Source organism: Zingiber officinale, chromosome 10B (genome assembly GCF_018446385.1).
Source record: "Zingiber officinale cultivar Zhangliang chromosome 10B, Zo_v1.1, whole genome shotgun sequence".
NCBI classification, from domain to species: Eukaryota; Viridiplantae; Streptophyta; class Magnoliopsida; order Zingiberales; family Zingiberaceae; genus Zingiber; species Zingiber officinale.
The window spans coordinates 41999709-42018541 of NC_056005.1; the positions used below are offsets into that span (position 1 = coordinate 41999709).

The 18833-nt window shown below is 39.3% G+C and overlaps 1 long non-coding RNA gene across 1 annotated transcript; it reads left to right on the plus strand.

Annotated features, from left to right (window-relative positions):
* Positions 1-13440: 13440 nt before the first annotated feature.
* LOC122030195 lies at positions 13441-15519 on the plus strand. Its single transcript, XR_006125340.1, has 6 exons — positions 13441-13471; positions 13708-13769; positions 13872-13970; positions 14061-14090; positions 14184-14228; positions 15459-15519. It is a non-coding gene; the product is annotated as an uncharacterized LOC122030195 (long non-coding RNA).
* Positions 15520-18833: the final 3314 nt, after the last annotated feature.

Genomic DNA, 18833 nt, shown 5'->3' on the forward strand with positions numbered 1-18833 from the left:
TAGAGATTCATGTCCACATGTTATCTGGAATTTATGTTCTTGCTTGAAGAAAGTTTCGGCCAAGGTAGAAATATAGGGTTCATGAGGCTTAAAACCAAATCTAACTTGCTCATAGGTTTATTTATGATGTGTTATGAAATTTGCTAGGGATTCATGTTCATATGTTATCTAGAATTTATGTTCTTGCTTGAAGAAAGTTTTGGCCAAGATAGAAATATAGGGTTCATGAGGCTTAAAACCTAATCTAACTTGCTCATAGATTTATGTAGGATGTGTCATGAAATTTGCTAAAGATTCATGTTCATATGTTGTCTAGAATTTATGTCTTGCTTGAAGGAAGTTTTGGCCATGATGGAAATATTAGGGTTCATGAAACTCAAAACCTAATTTAGTATTATCATAGACCTCCATGTGATATGTTATGAAATTAACTAAAAAGATTTATGTTTACATGTTGTTCATAAGTTTATTTCCTAGTTGTGAAGGTTCGGCCAAGATAGTGATTTAGGGTTTCATAAAGCTCTAAACCTAATTTAGCATGTTCATAGGCTTCCTTGTGATATGATATCAAATTGGCTAAGTATTCATGTTAAGAGATTTATTAGAGGTCTACTTCTTGTTGCATGATGTTTTGGCTATGATAATTTTTAGGGTTCATGAAGCCGAAAACCTAAGTTAGTATGCTCATAGGTTTCTTGATGATATGTTATAAAATGGGATAGAAACTTGTACTTATGAGTTGCTTAGAATTGCATTTCCTACATGATGGAGTTTCGGCCATAATGAATCCTTAGGGTTCATGAAGCTCCAAACCTAATTTAGTGTGCTTATAGACTTCTTTATGATATATGATGAAATTAGCTAGGTGTTCATGCTACATGTTGTTTAGAAGTGTATATCCTTAGCTTATGAAGTTTCGGCCATGATAAGAATTTAGGGTTTCACAAAGCTTAAAACCTAATCTAGTATGTTCATAGACTGCCTTATGATATGTTAGCAATTTGGCTAAGTATTTATGTTCATGTGTTGCTTAGAAGTTTACTTCTTGTTACATGATGTTTCAGCTATGATAAGATGTTAGGGTTCATGAAACTCAAAACCTAGTTTAGTATGTTCATAGACTTCTTATGATATGTTATGAGATTTGCTAAGTATTCATGTTGTATGTGGCTTAGGAGTATTCTTTTGTTATGAACTTTCGGCCATGACCATAACTTAGAATTCAAGAAAGTTTTAAACTTAAACTTAGCAAGCCATGAATTTGTTTATGATATGTTTTATGTTTAAGTGTGCATGCTTTATGATGAGATCAGTAACATGTTGATTATGTATGTTATGAATTATGCATGAGATGATCCTTATGATGATTATGTACTCAAGTATGTATGATTTCAATATGTTGCATGCTCATCCATGTAAGCTTATGAACCAAGCATGATAATGGTTTTATATGATGGCCATGTGCCAAGAATGCATGCCTTATGATATGATAAGAAATGGCAAGGAGTTGCTTCCCTTAAGTTGGGATTAAGAGCACTCTTTATGTTAAGACAAGAGCATGACATTTATGATGATATGATATGACACTTATGATGATATGATATGACAATTATGATGATATGATATGCATGACATGTATTTTACTTTGTATGGCTTGTACCAAGGGTGGGCTCCATAAGCGCCCCTAGACCGACGGACTATGAACGGGTCTAGTAAAAAGGGATGAGCTCCTTAGTACGCCCCTAGACCGACGAACTGTGAACGGGTCTAGATCCCTAGTAGGTTCGGGGCTAGCTACCCTGTCCTAGGGATTACGCGCATTTATGTATGTATGTGGTACAAGTCGGGCCCTCATGATGATGATATTATGTTCAAGTATTAAAAGATATGTATAAAGACATTTTGCACTCGACATGGCATATGTTTTTAAAAAGACATTTTGCATAATGCACCCATTTATATATGATATGTTGCTTTCTATGTTTCATGATATGTTATGCTTCTCATGATTTACGTCATATGATTCCTTTATTTATGACATGTTAGAAACATGATTCATAATGATATGTTATGATAAGAAACTATGCTCACATATGGATGATTTTGTTATTTGTTCATTGATGATATGCTTGTATGATTATACTTGAGATACGGATTTTGTGAGTAGGAAAGAATCTTACTGAGCTCGTGTGCTCATAGCTTACTTCCTTGTACCACAAATAAGGGCAAGGGATGGACGACCTAAGGGTGCTGCAGGAGAGGCAAGGAGATGTGTGTGGCAGTGGCTCGGGTGAGACAAATAAGACCTGCTATAATCTTTTTGTTATGTTTGACATGAACCGTTGTAATTATGTTACATTCCAGTATAACTCTATGACATTTCCGCTGCTTTATGTTATAAGAAAGAATTTTTGAATATGTATGTATCCTGGAATAGTTAAGTAAGTAAGTAGCCCCGTCCCTTTGAGTAGCAGGGAGGGCGGGCATTACAGTTTAGTATCAGAGCCAAGTTAGCCTTCCCACTGCACACACACCGAGTCTCTTTCTGCCGCCCCAAGTAAGAAATTATTTTTTTATGCTTAGTAAAATTTCGTTACGATGCTTATGCTCAGTCTAATTATTTCTTTTATGTTTATGCTCAGTTTATTTATTTATTTTATGATGCTTATGCTCAGTTTATTTAGTTATTTTTTTTATGATTATGCTCAGTTATTTATTTATTTTATTCATAATGTTTATGCTCAGTTTATTTAATTATTTTATTTATGGTACTCTAATAGTATGCATGCTTACTTTATTCTTTTAAGTCACAATTTTAGTTTAGGTTGCATGATGGTAGGTTAGGGATGATAATAACACAACAAACTTACAACTAATTAGAAATGACATTAACCTTTCATTAGTCCGGTTAGGAATGATAATAACTTACACTAGCTATGTTGTCATTAATGAAGATAAGGATGGCTAGAAGACGTAATACCAGAGCAGAGGAAACAACACCTCTACCTGATTTGATGCATGTAGTTACCGAGCTCCAGCGTCAAGTTACGGAACAGCAGCAAATGATCACTGCTCTGCTAAATCAACAAGGAAATCCTGTCACCCCGCCAGGACACCAGAATGTGGTACCAGTAATACCTACAATTGCCCGATACCACTGCACCACCAGTAGGCCCATGGTTCGTCAGAGGCATATTTGATGGTAGAGATTGAAGCGAAACTTTCTCGAAACTGTGAACCATGGGACGCCTGGTTCAAGACGGTGGAAAGCATAGTAGAGTTTGGATTGGCCTGAACACGAGAAGGTTAAATGTGCATCATTCGCCTTCTGGAGATGCCGAATGTGGTGGGACAGAGTAAAGGTGAAAAGAAAAGAAAATCGATGATGTGGGCGGACTTGAGGCAAATTTTTCGAAGAATTTTTCCATATGCGAGTCACAAATAAAAACTATGATGAATTTACTGAGTTCCGGCAAGGTGATCTATCCGTCAATGAAGCCGTTAAGAAATTCAACCGCCTAGCACACCTGTGCCCAGAGTTGGTCAGTACAGAGAGAGAAAGAGTCAGACTTATGCTGAAGATGCTCAGACCTGAGATAGCCTTGAACGTAGCCGGCGGAGTTAATAGACCGCAGACCGCCGAAGAATTAATCAGCAGCGCCCTGATCACGGAACACTATCAGAAGGCAATGAATGAGGGCAAGAATCAGACTCAGTCAGGAGGACCGAAATCACAAAGTAACCGCACCAGCTGGAAAGGAAATCCCAGTGGCAAGAGGAAGCAATGGGGTGATTCCAAGAGTGGTCTAGCCAACAAGCAACTAATGTTCCGTCAATGTACTACTTGTGGAAAGAAGCACCCAGGGGTATGCCGTATAGGTACAAACAGATGCTACAACTGTGGGATGGAAGGACATATGGCTCGAAACTGCCCTACTCAGATCCAGACACCTATCCCTCTGCAGGTTCAGAACAAAGGTGTGCTTCCACAACTACACATGATGCAAGCTGCAATAGAAGGCCCGCAGATAAGTCAAGGGAGACTTGAAGCTCCGCCAGTAGCGACGAATGCCAGAATTTTCTCCATCACCAAGGAGGATGCGGCTAATGCTTCCACAGTTGTCACAGGTCAGCTGCCTAACTTTAGTCAGTATACTAAAGTCTTATCTAATACGGAAGGCGAATCAATAGTCAAAATTTTTGAGAAGCCGAGGAACATTACGCGTCGCTGGGTCGAAAACATGTCCGGGCAACTCTCCACTTTGACCTTAGCACCGACATTGTTCGAAAATATATTAGAGAAGCAAACTAGTGACCAAAGTCTCCAAATAATTAAGCAAGAAACCTTAGAGGGAAAGAATGACGGGTTCTGTATCGCAGATAGTGGAATATTATACCTCAAGGATCGATTATGTATCCCTGAGGATCCAGACCTGCGAAAGAAAATACTAGAAGAAGCTCATACAACACCCTATATGATGCATCCGGGTTCCACTAAGATGTACCAAGATCTGAAAAAGAAATTCTGGTGGTCCAGTATGAAAAGAGATATGGCTCAGTATGTCAGTACCTGTTTGACCTGTTAGCAGGTTAAAGCAGAACACCAGAGACCTGGAGGATTACTGCAGCCAATCCGAATTCCAGAATGGAAATGGGAAGATATATCTATGGATTTCATCTCGGGTTTACCCAAGACAACAAATGGCTACGACGCTATATAGGTAATCGTGGATAGATTGACAAAATCTAGCCACTTTCTGGCAATTAAGATGACCTATTCTGTTGAGCAATTAGCCCAATTATACGTCAAGGAAATTGTCAGATTACATGGGATTCCTAAGACCATTATTTCTGACCGAGATGGTCGTTTTGTTTCACATTTCTGGGAATGTGTTCAAAAAGCCCTTGGCACCAAGCTATTGTTCAACACTGCCTTCCACCCCCAGACGGACGGACAAACAGAAAGGGTAAATCAAGTACTGGAAGAATGTTGTGATACCCATCACTACCTTGATCACATGTTGTTGTTGAATCTGCCAAAGTAGAGCAACGCATATTATCTTGGTAGGGTGCGGAGGGACAATCTTGGTCCCGCCTATCAACTCATGGGTGAATACAACTCAATTAGATTGAGTAACTAGTTAACTCAATTGGATCGAGTTTAACTATACGCATTTTCCAATGGTTGGTAGATAGGTCAAAATTACATTTATATTAACTCTTGGGCGATTTAGCCAAAGCTAACTCAAGTTTTAATATACATGTGGATCTTGATCCTATAACAAGAGTTGCATAGAGATGTAATTGGTAATTAGTTACCTACCGATCATACTAAGTCTTGGGCGATTTAGCCAAAACTAACTCAAGGCATAGTATGATGTGGATCTTGTCCCGCACGAATTATAGCTAGTTAGAATCTAGTGTAGTTTGACGACGTCCATGACTTGATTCTACAAAGATTTATAATTCAGTGGGAGCATCATTTAATTAAAGACCTAATTAAATGATTAATAGAATATGATATTTATTTTCTGCATTTTTCTGTTGTAGATTGCCATGTCGTCAAACACGAACTCCTTCTCCCTGCGTTCTATCCTTGATAAGGACAAGCTCAATGGAGCTAACTTCCTGGACTGGTACAGGAACCTGAGAATCGTTCTCACACAAGGAGCAGCCCATTCCCAAGGCACCTCCTGCCACTGCCACACGAGCTGACCGAGATGCTTACAAGAAGCATCAAGATGACGCATTAGATGTGTCCTGTCTAATGCTCACGACCATGAACTCTGAGCTTCAGAAGCAACATGAGTTGATGGGTGCTTATGATATGGTTGAACATCTTCGTCAACTATATCAAGGACAAGCGAGGCACGAGAGATTCGAGATCTCTAAGGCACTGTTTCAGTGCAAGATGCAAGACGGGACTCCCGTAGGCCCATATGTACTCAAGATAATTGGGTATATAGAAAACTTACAGAGGTTGGGATTCTCACTTGGCCAAGAGTTGGCCACTGACTTGATCTTACAATCCTTGCCAGATAGCTATAGTCAATTTGTTCTAAATTACAACATGAACGAAATTGACAAGCCACTGCCCGTGCTGCTTAGCATGTTAAGAACTACTGAGTTCAACCTTAAGAAGGTTAAACCCAACTCTATTCTGATGGTTCAGAAACACAAGGGCAAGGGCAAGCCCAAAGGTAAGGGAAAGTCTCAAGCCAAGGGAAAAGGCAATGCACTGAAACCCAAAGGAGGGGTTGCCAAGGATGCTACCTGCTTCCACTTCGGTCAGACCTGCAAAGTGTACCTGGAAGATCTTAAGAAGAAGAGAAGTGAGACTTCCACTTCAGGTATATATGTTATAGAAGTCAATCTATCTATTTCTTCATCATGGGTATTAGATACCGGATGTGATTCTCACATTTGTACTAATGTGCAGGCGCTGAGAAATAGCAAGGCATTGACGAAGGGCGAGGTGGACCTACGCCTAGGCAATGGAGCACGGGTTGCTACTGTTGCTGTAGGAACTTATTCTCTATCTCTGCCCTCTAGGCTTGTACTAAAATTGGATGATTATTGTTATGTGTCTACTCTGACTAAGAACATTATATCAGTTTCTTGTTTAGACAAGAAAGGCTTTTCATTTATAATAAAGAACAAATGCTGTTCAGTTTATTTAAATGATATGTTCTATTGTAGTGCACCTCTGATGAACGGACTCTATATTCTAGACCTTGAGAACCCTATCTATAACATAAGTACCAAGAGGTTCAAGTCAAATGACATGAACCAAACCTATATCTGGCACTGTCGCTTAGGTCATATAAATGACAAACACTTATCCCAGCTCTATAAAGATGGTTTGCTGGACTCATTTGATTTTGAATCTTTTGAGACATGCGAGTCATGCCTACTGGGCAAGATGACCAAGACTCTCTTTAGTGGATACAGCGAAAGAGCGACTGACTTTGACCCTTTCAATGTCGCTGCCAGGGGTGGTTATAGGTACTTCATCATATTTACAGATGACTTCAGTAGATATGGTTACGTGTATCTGATGACACATAAGTCAGAATCCTTTGAAAAGTTAAAAGAATTCAAGAATGAAGTACAAAACCAGCTTGGCAAGAGTATTAAGATACTTCGATCAGATCGAGGTGGTGAATACCTTAGCCATGAGTTTCGTGACTATCTAGCTGAGTGTGGGATTTTATCTCAACTCCCTCCTCTTGGAACACCACAGTGGAATGGTGTATCTGAAAGGAGGAATCGTACCTTATTAGATATGGTACGGTCTATGATTAGTCATACAGATCTTCCCATGTATCTTTGGGGCTATGCTCTAGACACAGCAGCCTTCATTCTCAACCGAGTTCCATCTAAGGCTGTAATAAAGACACCATATAGGATATGGACTGGGAGAGATGCCAAGGTGTCTTTTATGAGGATTTGGGGTTGTGAGACTTACGTTCGACGTCAAGTCTCGGACAAATTGGGACCCAAATATGATAAGTACAATTTTATTGGATATCCCAAGGAAACGAAGGGATATTACTTCTACATTCCAGTCAACACAAGATAGTTGTGGCTAAGACTGGGGTATTTCTAGAAAGGGATTTTGTTTCTAGAAAGACTAGTGGGAGTACGTTCGATCTTGAAGAAGTTCAAGATGTGGACCATAGCACTGAAGCCTCGATGCAAGTTGAACTTGAATCACAAAGTGTTGTGGATGATGTTGTTCCACAAGGAATTGAGGAACCACAACCAGTTCGAGTTGACCTACCTCTTCGCAGATCTGATAGGGTACGTCGTCAGCCTGAGAGATACTCATTTCTCTTGTCTGACCATGATGACGTTGTGCTCATTGAGGATGAGCCTACCTCCTATCAGAAAGCTATGATGAGACCAGATTTCGAGAAATGGATAGAGGCCATGAGATCCGAGATGGAATCCATGTACACTAACCAAGTATAAACTTTGGTTGCTCCACCTGAAGGGGTCAAACCCATTGGGGTGTAAGTGGGTCTTTAAGAGAAAGACTGACATAGATGGACTTATTTATAAGGGTCTCTTGGTAGCTAAAGGTTTCAAGCAAATTCATGGTATTGACTATGATGAAACCTTTTCTCCAGTAGCGATGTTTAAGTCCATTCGGATCATGCTTGCTATTGCAGCATACCACGATTATGAGATCGGGCAGATGGATGTCAAAATCACATTTCTAAATGGTAACCTACTTGAGGATGTGTACATGACACAACCTGAGGGTTTTGTAGATCCACAGCATACTGGTAGAGTATGCAAGCTGCATAGGTCCATTTATGGACTAAAGCAAGTTTCTCGGAGCTGGAATCTTCGATTCGATGATGCGATCAAACAGTTTGGTTTCATCAAGAATGAAGATGAACCTTATGTCTACAAGAATGTTGAAGGGAACACAGTTGTCTTCCTTATATTGTATGTGGATGACATACTACTCATTGGGAAAGACATCCCTTTGCCGCAGTCTGTCAAGACTTGGCTAGAGACTCGTTTCTCAATGAAGGACTTAGGTGAAACATCCCGCATTCTAGGCATATAGATCTATAGAGATAGATCTACGAGATTGCTTGGCCTAAGTCAGAGTACATACATTGACAAGGTATTACTTCAGTTTTCCATGCAGAACTCCAAGAAGGGATTTTTGCCGATGTCACATAGTGTGAGTCTTTCGAAGACTCAAGGTCCCTCTTCTAGAGAGGAGAGAGACCGCATGGATTAGATCCCTTATTCTTTAGCCATAGGATCTATCATGTACGTAATGATATGTACTCGTCCTGATGTCTTATATGCTTTGAGCATGACGAGCAGATACCAGTCAGATCCAGGTGAAAGTCACTGGATTACGGTCAAAAATATTCTTAAGTACTTGAGAAGGACTAAAGAATATTTCTTGATATATGGAGGCGATGATGAGCTAACTATAAAGGGTTACAGTGATGACAGCTTCCAAACTGACCAGGATGATTATAGATCGCAGTTTGGGTTCGTGTTTTGCTTGAATGGTGGTGCTGTGAGCTAGAAGAGTTCGAAGAAGGACACAGTTGCTGATTCTACAACAGAGGCCGAGTATATTGCTGCATCAGAAGCAGCAAAGGAGGCAGTTTGGATCTGCAAGTTTAATACTGAGCTTGGGGTGGTTCCTAGCATTGCAAATCCCATAGAGCTCTATTGTGACACCAATGGAGCAATTGCGCAGGCTAAGGAACCTCGTTCACACCAGCAGACCAAACACATACTACGACGCTTCCATCTCATTCGAGAGATTATCGATAGAGGAGATGTGAAGATTTGCAGAGTACCCACAGAGGCTAACATCGCAGATCCCTTGACTAAGGCTTTCGCACAGAGAAAGCATGATGGTCACACTAGGTCATTAGGCCTTAGAGCCTATACTGATTGACACTAGTGCTAGTGGGAGATTGTTAGTTAGAGCCCTAGAGTCAATCATTTGATGATTGTTGTATGGACTCATTGTATCATATTTTTTATGTATATAAAGGCATTTGTTTATGGTTATTATACTTACTTGTATTGGTGTCAAATAACTAAGTTTAATAGCGTCCTTAAGTAGAAGGTTCTTACCTATATCAATGGATTGGTTGAATCGATAGTGAGATGATATAGGAAACACTACTCTTAATCATTCCTAGTCAAGTATTAACATTCAGGGATAATGTTAATGCGACAAGACTAGCATGTAGGTCAACTCGATGACTTGATCTCACAAGTCATGGATATAGAGATATCAAGTTGACACATGGGTATGCATTGGAGAATGTATACTGAATGACCCGCCATGAGAAAGTATCATGGATCGTTATATGAGTGTCATATACTTTCTCATGTGGCTATTAGTATGACTATTAGTCCTTGGACCTGAAGTCACCATGGTTCCCTACATAAGGAGTTACATACTTTGGCTTCGTCAAACGTCACCCGTAACTGGGTGGACTATAAAGGCGATTACTGGATATGTAACAAATTATGCGGAGAGATGTGAGTGATGTAGATGGGATCTATCCCTCCTATATAACAGGAGTGACATCGTTATTCTTGATAGAGTAAGACCACTAAGTGCATGGCCATGCCCAAGTGAGTTAATATGAGATATTGAGCTCATTTGATCAGAGTGAGCCTACTTGGAGTTCAAGCTTTAGATTGATCAGAGGATGACACCGTCTATGCCTCAGATTTGATCAACCTAAATGTCTAGGATAGAAGGACATTGTCACATATTGTGAAGAGTCACAATTAGTAGTCACAAGGTGATGTTGGATCTCAACATTCTTGTAACTTGGGTAGTAATGATGTGTTGCTAGATACCACTCATTACTTATGCTTCTAAATGGGTTTAGAAGCATTGCCAACGTTACAAGAACCTATAGGGTCACACACAAAGGGAAATTAGATGGAGATTAGGTTCATTTGATGAACCAAGAGGATTATGTTCATGTGATGAACCAAATTGGATTAAGAGTAATCCAAAGTAAACTAATTGAGTTGGACTCAATTTGGTTCATGTGTTAAATGAGTCTAATTTGGACTTAGACTCATTGAGTCAATTTAATTCAATGAATAGTGATTCATTAAATTAAAATTGACTTGAACCAATGGTTAGATTTGATCAACCATGGGAGAGAAAAAGATCAAGTTTGACTTGACTTAAGTAGGAAGATAAAGAGTCAAGTTTTGACTTGACTTTAACTTGACCAATGCACATTATCAAGGCTTCTTCATTTAGTCATGTTTGACTTGACCACATGCCACCTCATGGAGGAGATCAAGAGACTTGACTCTTGATATTCCATGGGGGTTTAGAAGCATAAAGTGGCCGACCACTTTGGTAGGGGTTACAAGAGTGAATTGATTTTTCATTCAAGTTTTCTTCTTTCTCTCTACCTTTCTTCTCTCCCTCTCCTTCACCATTGCTGATCCTCTAAGGTTGCCATCACATCTTTAGAGGTTCTCTCTATCGATTTGTTCGTGTGGATACACATAGAGGGTTGTACACTTGACAACCTTGAGATTCGGCGAACCTTGGATGAGCGGGATTTGCGAAGGGCTTCGCATCAAGGGTAATCTCTTTTTCTTTGTAGATCTAGTGTAGATCTAGGTTAGAGAAACTCGTACACGTATAAAATTTTGTTTTTATAACGTCACATGGATCAGGTGACATGGGATTCGGGGTTTTCGCAACGCAAAAAGCAGTTTTTACGACCCTGAAAAACCCAACACTAACTAGGAAGGTTCATGTAGATGGTTTGCTAATATTACAACAACAATAAGAATTAGACCAACAGAAGGCTAAGGTGGGTTTTCTACAAGCTGAGTTGGATCGGATCAAATTAGAGGTAACTTCTCAGTCACAAGTCTTGGAGGGTGAATCACACAAGCGCCAGAGGACAAGATGAACTCCTCCCTTTTGTCTAGGCTGTCATTCTATTACATGCCCATACTTGGGATGGGAAGAACAATCTGGTGGTTTCAAATAAAAGTTAAATTTCGTTGGATGACAGATTTTCCTATCGGAAATCATACCTTGTGAAATATTCCTGATCTTTAGAAAAATTGTTTTCATCCCACAGAACGTGATAATGAGTTGGCTTACCCGACCCCTATATTTCCAAAATTTGTTCAAGTTATCACTTTACCACGTGCCCCTACTTGAAATAGACAGAATGATTTACTAACTCCAGGCAGCAAAATTAGTAGAAGTTTATTTATTTGCTGTGTTGGTTTATGGAAGTTTAAGAGTTATAATTGTAACATTACTAATGTTGATGTAAAGTTCTGTGTTTGTATTTGATTATGCTTTTTACCTTGCTAAGTGTTTCTTGTTGTTGGTCGTGTGATTAGTCGAATGAGGGATCCTATGTGTATGTCTGACTGAATATGAGTTCGACCGGTCTTCAGGGTTCTCTTTTGCACACACAGTCGGTCGGGCTTACAATTAATTAGGGTAGCTTCCTTATTTTCAAGTTTTGTTTCATCCATCTTTTAAGATTCGCGTGATTTTTCCCAGTGGTCTTATTAGTAATTGGTCCTTAAACGAAAAGAGAATGTTCGAAGATATGGCAGTTCAGTGTATGATTTGATTTGTTCTGTTACTACAAGAAAAACCCTCATAGACATCGGTGGAACAACAACGGTTTTAAGCAAAAACCGATGTCTTTAAATATTTTACACTAGTTTTTCTAAAAACCGATGTCTATAAGCGCATATTTTCGCTCATAGACATCGGTTTTTAAGCCGATGTCTGTGAGCGCATTTTTTTTTTTGTTAATAGACACCGATTTTAACAGCGGTTTTTAAAATCCGGTGTCTATGATAAAATAAAATAATTTAATTTTCCCACTAATATTTAGCCAAAATTTGTAACATTTCACTCTTCCCTCCAAACCTAAATCTATATTGCGCCGTCCACCGTATACCGTCGCAACGCCACCATCACTTTCCTCCTCGCCGCTAGCCGTCCGACCATCTCTTAGCCTCATCTCCCTTTTCCCTTCCTAGATCGACGCCTCTTCCCCTCTCGAGCAGGGACAACCACACCAAATGAAGATGACTCTAGTTTCGTCCAAGATCAATGGAATCCGATAGAAGAATGGAATCGAGAAATCGAGCGAGAGTGTTCGTTTCCTGTGGTCGGCGTTGGATTCGAGACAGCGTGTTCGGTACTCTCCTCTCTCAGTTTTCTTGCGTTTTCTCCACCTCTTTTGTCCCAGTTTTGCTGTGCGGAGAGGATGGAGAGACTGAATCTTGACTAATAAGTCTCGGTAGCCGTGTTCGAGGTTTTCTTATTCTTTCTAATATCCATCTGTCTTCTTTTTTATTGTTTCTTTCTTCAGTGGTGGAGTTGATTTTCGTTTGAGCAATCTTGAGGGGAACTTGGTTAGGAGCTCTGCGAATGATCTCTTTGTTTTTTTTTCTGACCCAGACGTACGGCTACGGGGACAATGATCGAGGTTTAGGTCTGAGTTCGGTGGTTTTTTGGTTTGTTTTGTGTTCATCTTCCTGCTTCGTATTTTTTTTGAATGATCCCATAAATGTTGGATCCAAAATTTCTTCCTTTCCTCTTCTTTTTCGGTGCTTTATCTGAGAACCCGATTCCTTTGGGCTCCCAAGATGAAGCTCTCTTTCCCCCCCTTTTTCCCTTCTTGCTTTTAATATCCCCAACTCTCTTATTGCTTATCTTTGCTTCTTTGTCTTCACCTCCGTTCTCCCTTTCCCTTCCTTCTTGGTCTTATTTCCTAATTTTAGATTTCTCAAATATTACATGTTTTACGTTTTAGTTTGCTCACTTAATGCGAACTCTGCGAATAATAATCTCAGATAAAAATATTTTCCCTTGGCGCAAAATTAGGAAAAAAAAAGTAGCATGAGGTACCAGACGAACTCCGACGAAAAGCTCTGGGATTCCAAGCATGAGGTATCGTTGCTAAATTAAAAATGCACTTTTTTTTCTCTCTCTCTTCCTTTGTTTTAGATGACTCTAGTTTCATCCATGAATCTAAATGGTGAATAAGAAATTTCTGATATCTTGTGCAAAATCATGGAGATTCTATTTTTTTTTATTCCATTCATCTCATTTTTAAGTCAAATTTTCTCTCTTCACCAAATGAATCATTTTCAATTTTCCGTGAAGCAAATTGTTGTCTTTTGCAGAGTCTGAGCGTTGAAATTGAGCGAGTTAAGAAAGAAAACGACAACATGCATATTGAACTAAGGTTTGGTGTGCTAATATATTGTTTTATTCATATGGTTCATATGTATCACTCATCTGGTGAAGTTTGTGCTCTCTTATGATGGCTTTGTTCTGTGCAAATTAGGCATCTTAAGGGTGAGGATCTCAACTCCCTTTACCCAAAGGAATTGATTCCTATTGAGGAGGCACTCCAGATTGGGTCACCAGCGTAAGGGAAAAGCAAGTGAGAAATTTGTTTAATGGTATTTGCTTGTCATTTCAATTGAGATTACCTTTGTTTGTTGAATTGATTCTCATTTCTTGCCAATTCTAGATGGAAATCTGGAAGATGCACAAGAAGAATGTTGGCATACATATTCCCTCGAGTTTTAATTTGTTGAATGTTTTTCTCTCTTAATTTTGTTTATGCTCTTAATGGTTTTCATCTCTCGAATAGGAAAAATTTCTAGAGGAGGAGAACAAACAACTGACTTATATGCAGGTAATCTTCTTGTCAGTTGATGTTTCATAGCTTACAGATGTTTATACCTATTTCATTATTCACAATTTTATTACTGATAGGTAACATTTTATCCAAGTCCAAATGTAATTTGGCAAAGTTATAATGTCTTGGCTTCTAAATGTAATTCTTGTTTTTCTTATTTTCAGTTTATTAATTGCATTTTCTAGTCTCATTCGCATGACATAGGACTGTATAACCTGTATGCTCGATGTTCAAGTTTTTCTAATTCTCTCCTTTCCATATATTTTCTATGGAAAATTTGTGAGACAAAATCATAGTTTTCCTTTTAGACCAATCAATTTTATGAGATAACTGCTGATATTTTCAAGTTGATGAAATACTACTTGATATTTTTTTTTAATTGCATCTCATTTTCAGTTGACATATAATAATACTCTTGTTAACAAAACTGGATCTTGTGCCTACGAACTGAGTAGTGCCCCCGAGAATTTTGAATTGTATGATTTAACAACTATAGTTTTTATTGTTAAATATAGTTGTGGTTGACAACATTGATCAGTAGAAAATACACTTAGTTGCAAAAGGCTTCATCTAGACATTTTGTGAGGATTATTTGGGATATTTTCTCTCGTTGATGGAAATAATTTATTTTACTTAAAACTATTTTTCATGATCACTGGATTCTCCTTGGTATTATTCATGATTACTAGATAAATTTCATAAACATCGTACTAGGGTGTATACAGAGAAATCACTAGGGTATGTTCCAATTTAAGAAAGTTATCTATGCTGTCAAACAAATTTTTACAACATGGTTTAAGAAATCACAAGGTTACTAAATTGATAATCAAATCTTTATTGAGTACAACTTGACAAACTAAGCAGCATCAATGTCTATGCTCCATTATGTTCTAGCTTGATGGAGAGAAGTAGAATAAATAGTTATAGACTTCAATATTCATCCCAAATTGACTATCTGTTATTTTATGTATGGGATTTGTATCTGATGTAATTTTACTCTTGGTATTAATAATATAATCTCTTATTCTTAGCTGAGTTTCAATTGTTAGAGATGAGTAGCTTTTGTTGTTTGGTGCAGGTGTTCAATACAGTTTATGTAAATACTAACTTGACGCGGTTGTTTCTTTCTTGTTGGTTAGAATACCAAGTTTGTTAGCACCTAGCCCATGCCCTGTGCTTTTACTAGTCTTGCTTTTGTTGATCAAATTACTGGGTCTCTTGGTACAGTCAACTCTTAATGGTTCAACATCTAATCTTGCGGACTCCTCAGGCCGACCCTATACCACATTGTTTTTTGGCCAGTTTGCGGTAGTGCCTGGGTTCCATCCTTCTGGTTAGACATTCCTACATAAACTTTATTAACATATTCATGTGAAATTTTGCTTGTATGTGGAATTTTGATTACGGTTTGTAAAAAAATAGGTGGTCTTCAAGGATTGCATAATATTCATGGAAGCTTCAACTTGCCAAATGTACCTGGTTCGCTTGCATCCAGAGAGGCCGCAATGGGTGTTGTACCATCAGGTGGTGTTCAGCAACCAGGAGGAAGCATTCCTAGTGGACGATTCTCATCAAACAATCTTTTGGTTGTATTATCTCAGGTCTGGCATGACTTTATTTCCACATTACTTCACTGCATCATATAGTCCTTTGAATGTGTTTTATAGTATTGATTCTGGATTTTTTTTTCATGCAGATGCCTCATAGCTCTTGTGTCACAAATAGAAGGGGGTATTAATGTTGTTGGAAATCATGCTTTTAGTAGTAGTAATGTTAATGGAGTCATTGGTCAATAACTGGAATTTCCTCAAGTTCAGCTTCTAGGAATCGTAGTTTTGTTCCTGGTTTGGGAGTTTCTCCAGTATTGGGTAATGTAGGGCCAAGACTTACAAGCTCTGTAGGCAACATTGTTGGTAGTGGTAACATGGGAAGAAGCATCAGTTCTGGAGGATTATCTGTGCCCGGTTTAGCTTCACGGGTAAACTTAGCTACTATGCACAGAGCAAGAAGGATAACGTTGGCACCAGTAAGAAACATATTTGTGTACTATCTATTACCTTTTGATGTTGTAAGAAGAATAGTTGTGTAATTTGTGGATACCGACTTGATGTGCACAATATCTATTATCTTTTTATGTTATAAGAAGAATATTTATGTGTTGGTTATATGGATATTGACTTGGTGTGTTTAGATACATCGGTGCATTTTTATTTGTGATTTTGTTAGTGAATTAATAATATTAACTTAATTTTATGATTTGCTTGGTGATAACATTGGTTTTTCACTATTTCAGAAATCGGATTTGTGTCGTTAAACAATATTGATATTACATCGGTTTTCTACCGTTGCAAAACCGGTGTCATTAACTAATATTACATCGGTCGTATACTGCTGCCAAAACTGGTGTTATTAACATATAATATTACATCGGTTTTACACCCGATGTCGTTAAGTGATACTACACCGGTTTTAACCCGATGTCTAAAATGACAGACCTTTTACATCACCTTCATAGACATCAGTCGAAAATGTAATAGACAGCGGTGGAAAACCGATGTCTATGAGGGTTTTTGTTGTAGTGTGTCTATCATAAATGCCCCTTCCTGGGTGAGCGCCACGTACCCTTCTTAATTCTTTTTTCAAGTAACCCCCGGTACATTTCTCGTTCATGTCTTATCACACATTCTCCTTGGTAAATAAATGGCTCTTCTTTACCAAATCATTTTATTTCAACGGCGATCCTTACATTGCCCTAAAACCCTAAGCCTTTTTTAAGTTTTTCACTCTTCGTCTTCCTCCAGTTATTCCTTGGCGATTTTCTTTCCCGACCTTTCTCCACAACTCGCACTTCTTCATCTTCTCTGATCTTCTTCCCCCTTAGGATTCAGTAAGTCATCTTTAAGTGTTTCAGTTTCTTGACATGGCCGAAGAATCTCTACTCCCTTGGTATGCTCAAATTTGTTCCTCCTTCACCGCTGGCGATCTAACTTCCATTCACTCTTGGTATGAAATCCCTACAGAATACCTTATTAGGGTTCCGTCACCTGAAGCTCATCCTTATCTTCCTCCTAATGATTGTGTTACATTTTTTAAAGACCAACTAGCCGCAGGCTTATGCTTCCTATCCCTACCTTCTTGATAGACATAAGTCAATATTTTGGTATTCCTCTTCAACAATTTGCCCCAAACGCCTTTAGATACCTATGTGGACTGTACATGATATTCGGCCTTTTCTGTATACCTCCTACTTCTCAAAACTTTTTTATGTTTTCTTACCCCATGAAGTCGGGACCAGGGGTTTTCCTCTTCCAATCTCGTCCGAAAATGGTATTCTTTGAAGAAATGCCTTCTTCTATCAAGGGTTGGAAATCCCGTTTTTTCTTTGTCAAATTTCTCGGTCCTGTCGGGTGGTCTACTAGTTGGCAATCTTCTTTTCCCCCTCTTCCTAATGTAAGGAAACTTCATCAACAACCCATCTTTTCTAAATACTCTAGTAAATTATTAGGTCATCACTTTTATATTCATCGGTGGATACGCGATGACCTCTTATATCTTTTTGGTTTAAGCCCTGTTCAAAAGAGCCCACAATATTCTTTTGGTAAGCTTTGAAATTCTTAGCTATCTCTCCTTTACGGACTAAAATGTGTTTTTGTTTATTGTAGTGGATACTCTGTATAGAGCTTTGGTTGACGATGCAATCCATCTAGAGGATGAGGAAGTGTTAGCTACGGAGAGAGAGCTTAGAGCGGAACTTAATGTCGTAGCTCAAACATTTGATGCTCCTCTACCTGAGTCCTCCAGTCAACCAGCTCTTGTTCCTCGCTCTTCAACTACTCTTGAGGAAGCATCCACCATCATACCTCCAAAAGATATCCCTCAAGAGACACAAGAACAGGAACCTGAGGTTGTTCCTACAAGAAAATGCCCCGGGTGTCGCTTGACATTAGCACCCCGACCTAAAAAATGAGTTGTTTCTACCTCTGAGGAGACACCTACAGGGGATATTCCCCTTCCTGTTGGACCCTGTGGTAGTTTTGATGTGATCAACCAAGTTGGTTAGGTCCTGCGTTTTGTCTGAACCCTGTGTCTGAGTGTGCAGGAACTTAGGAGCACAGGAAGTCGAGCGGAAGACGCAGCTAGCGAGAAAGGCGGCACGGGGACGGGCTCGGTGCGTCCGAAGGACGAGAGAACTACGCAAGAGTACTCTGGTGGAGCGAGAAGAATGTGCGCGGCGTTCGAGGGACGAGAAGCCGGACGGAAGCCTGCTCGAGGAGAAGGCCGGGAACTGGGTTCGGGTGAGCCCTATTCTGGATGGCCGCAATCACCAAAGAGCCGAACCGGAGCAAGTCAACTGGAAGTTTACTTGTCAACGGTTCGGTCGACCAAACCCTTCATTAACCGAAGCCAACCGCAGCAGACATGTCGAATGCCACGTCAGAAGCTGACCGTTGGTGAAGCTGATCGGTCGACCGAACATCCTGATCGGTCGACCGAACCGAAACTAATCCAGAGACTGAGTCGAGCAGTTTGATCGGGCCAACTCAGCTAGAGACCGTTGGTTGATCGGTCGACCGAACAAAAGGATCGGTCGACCGAACCTGA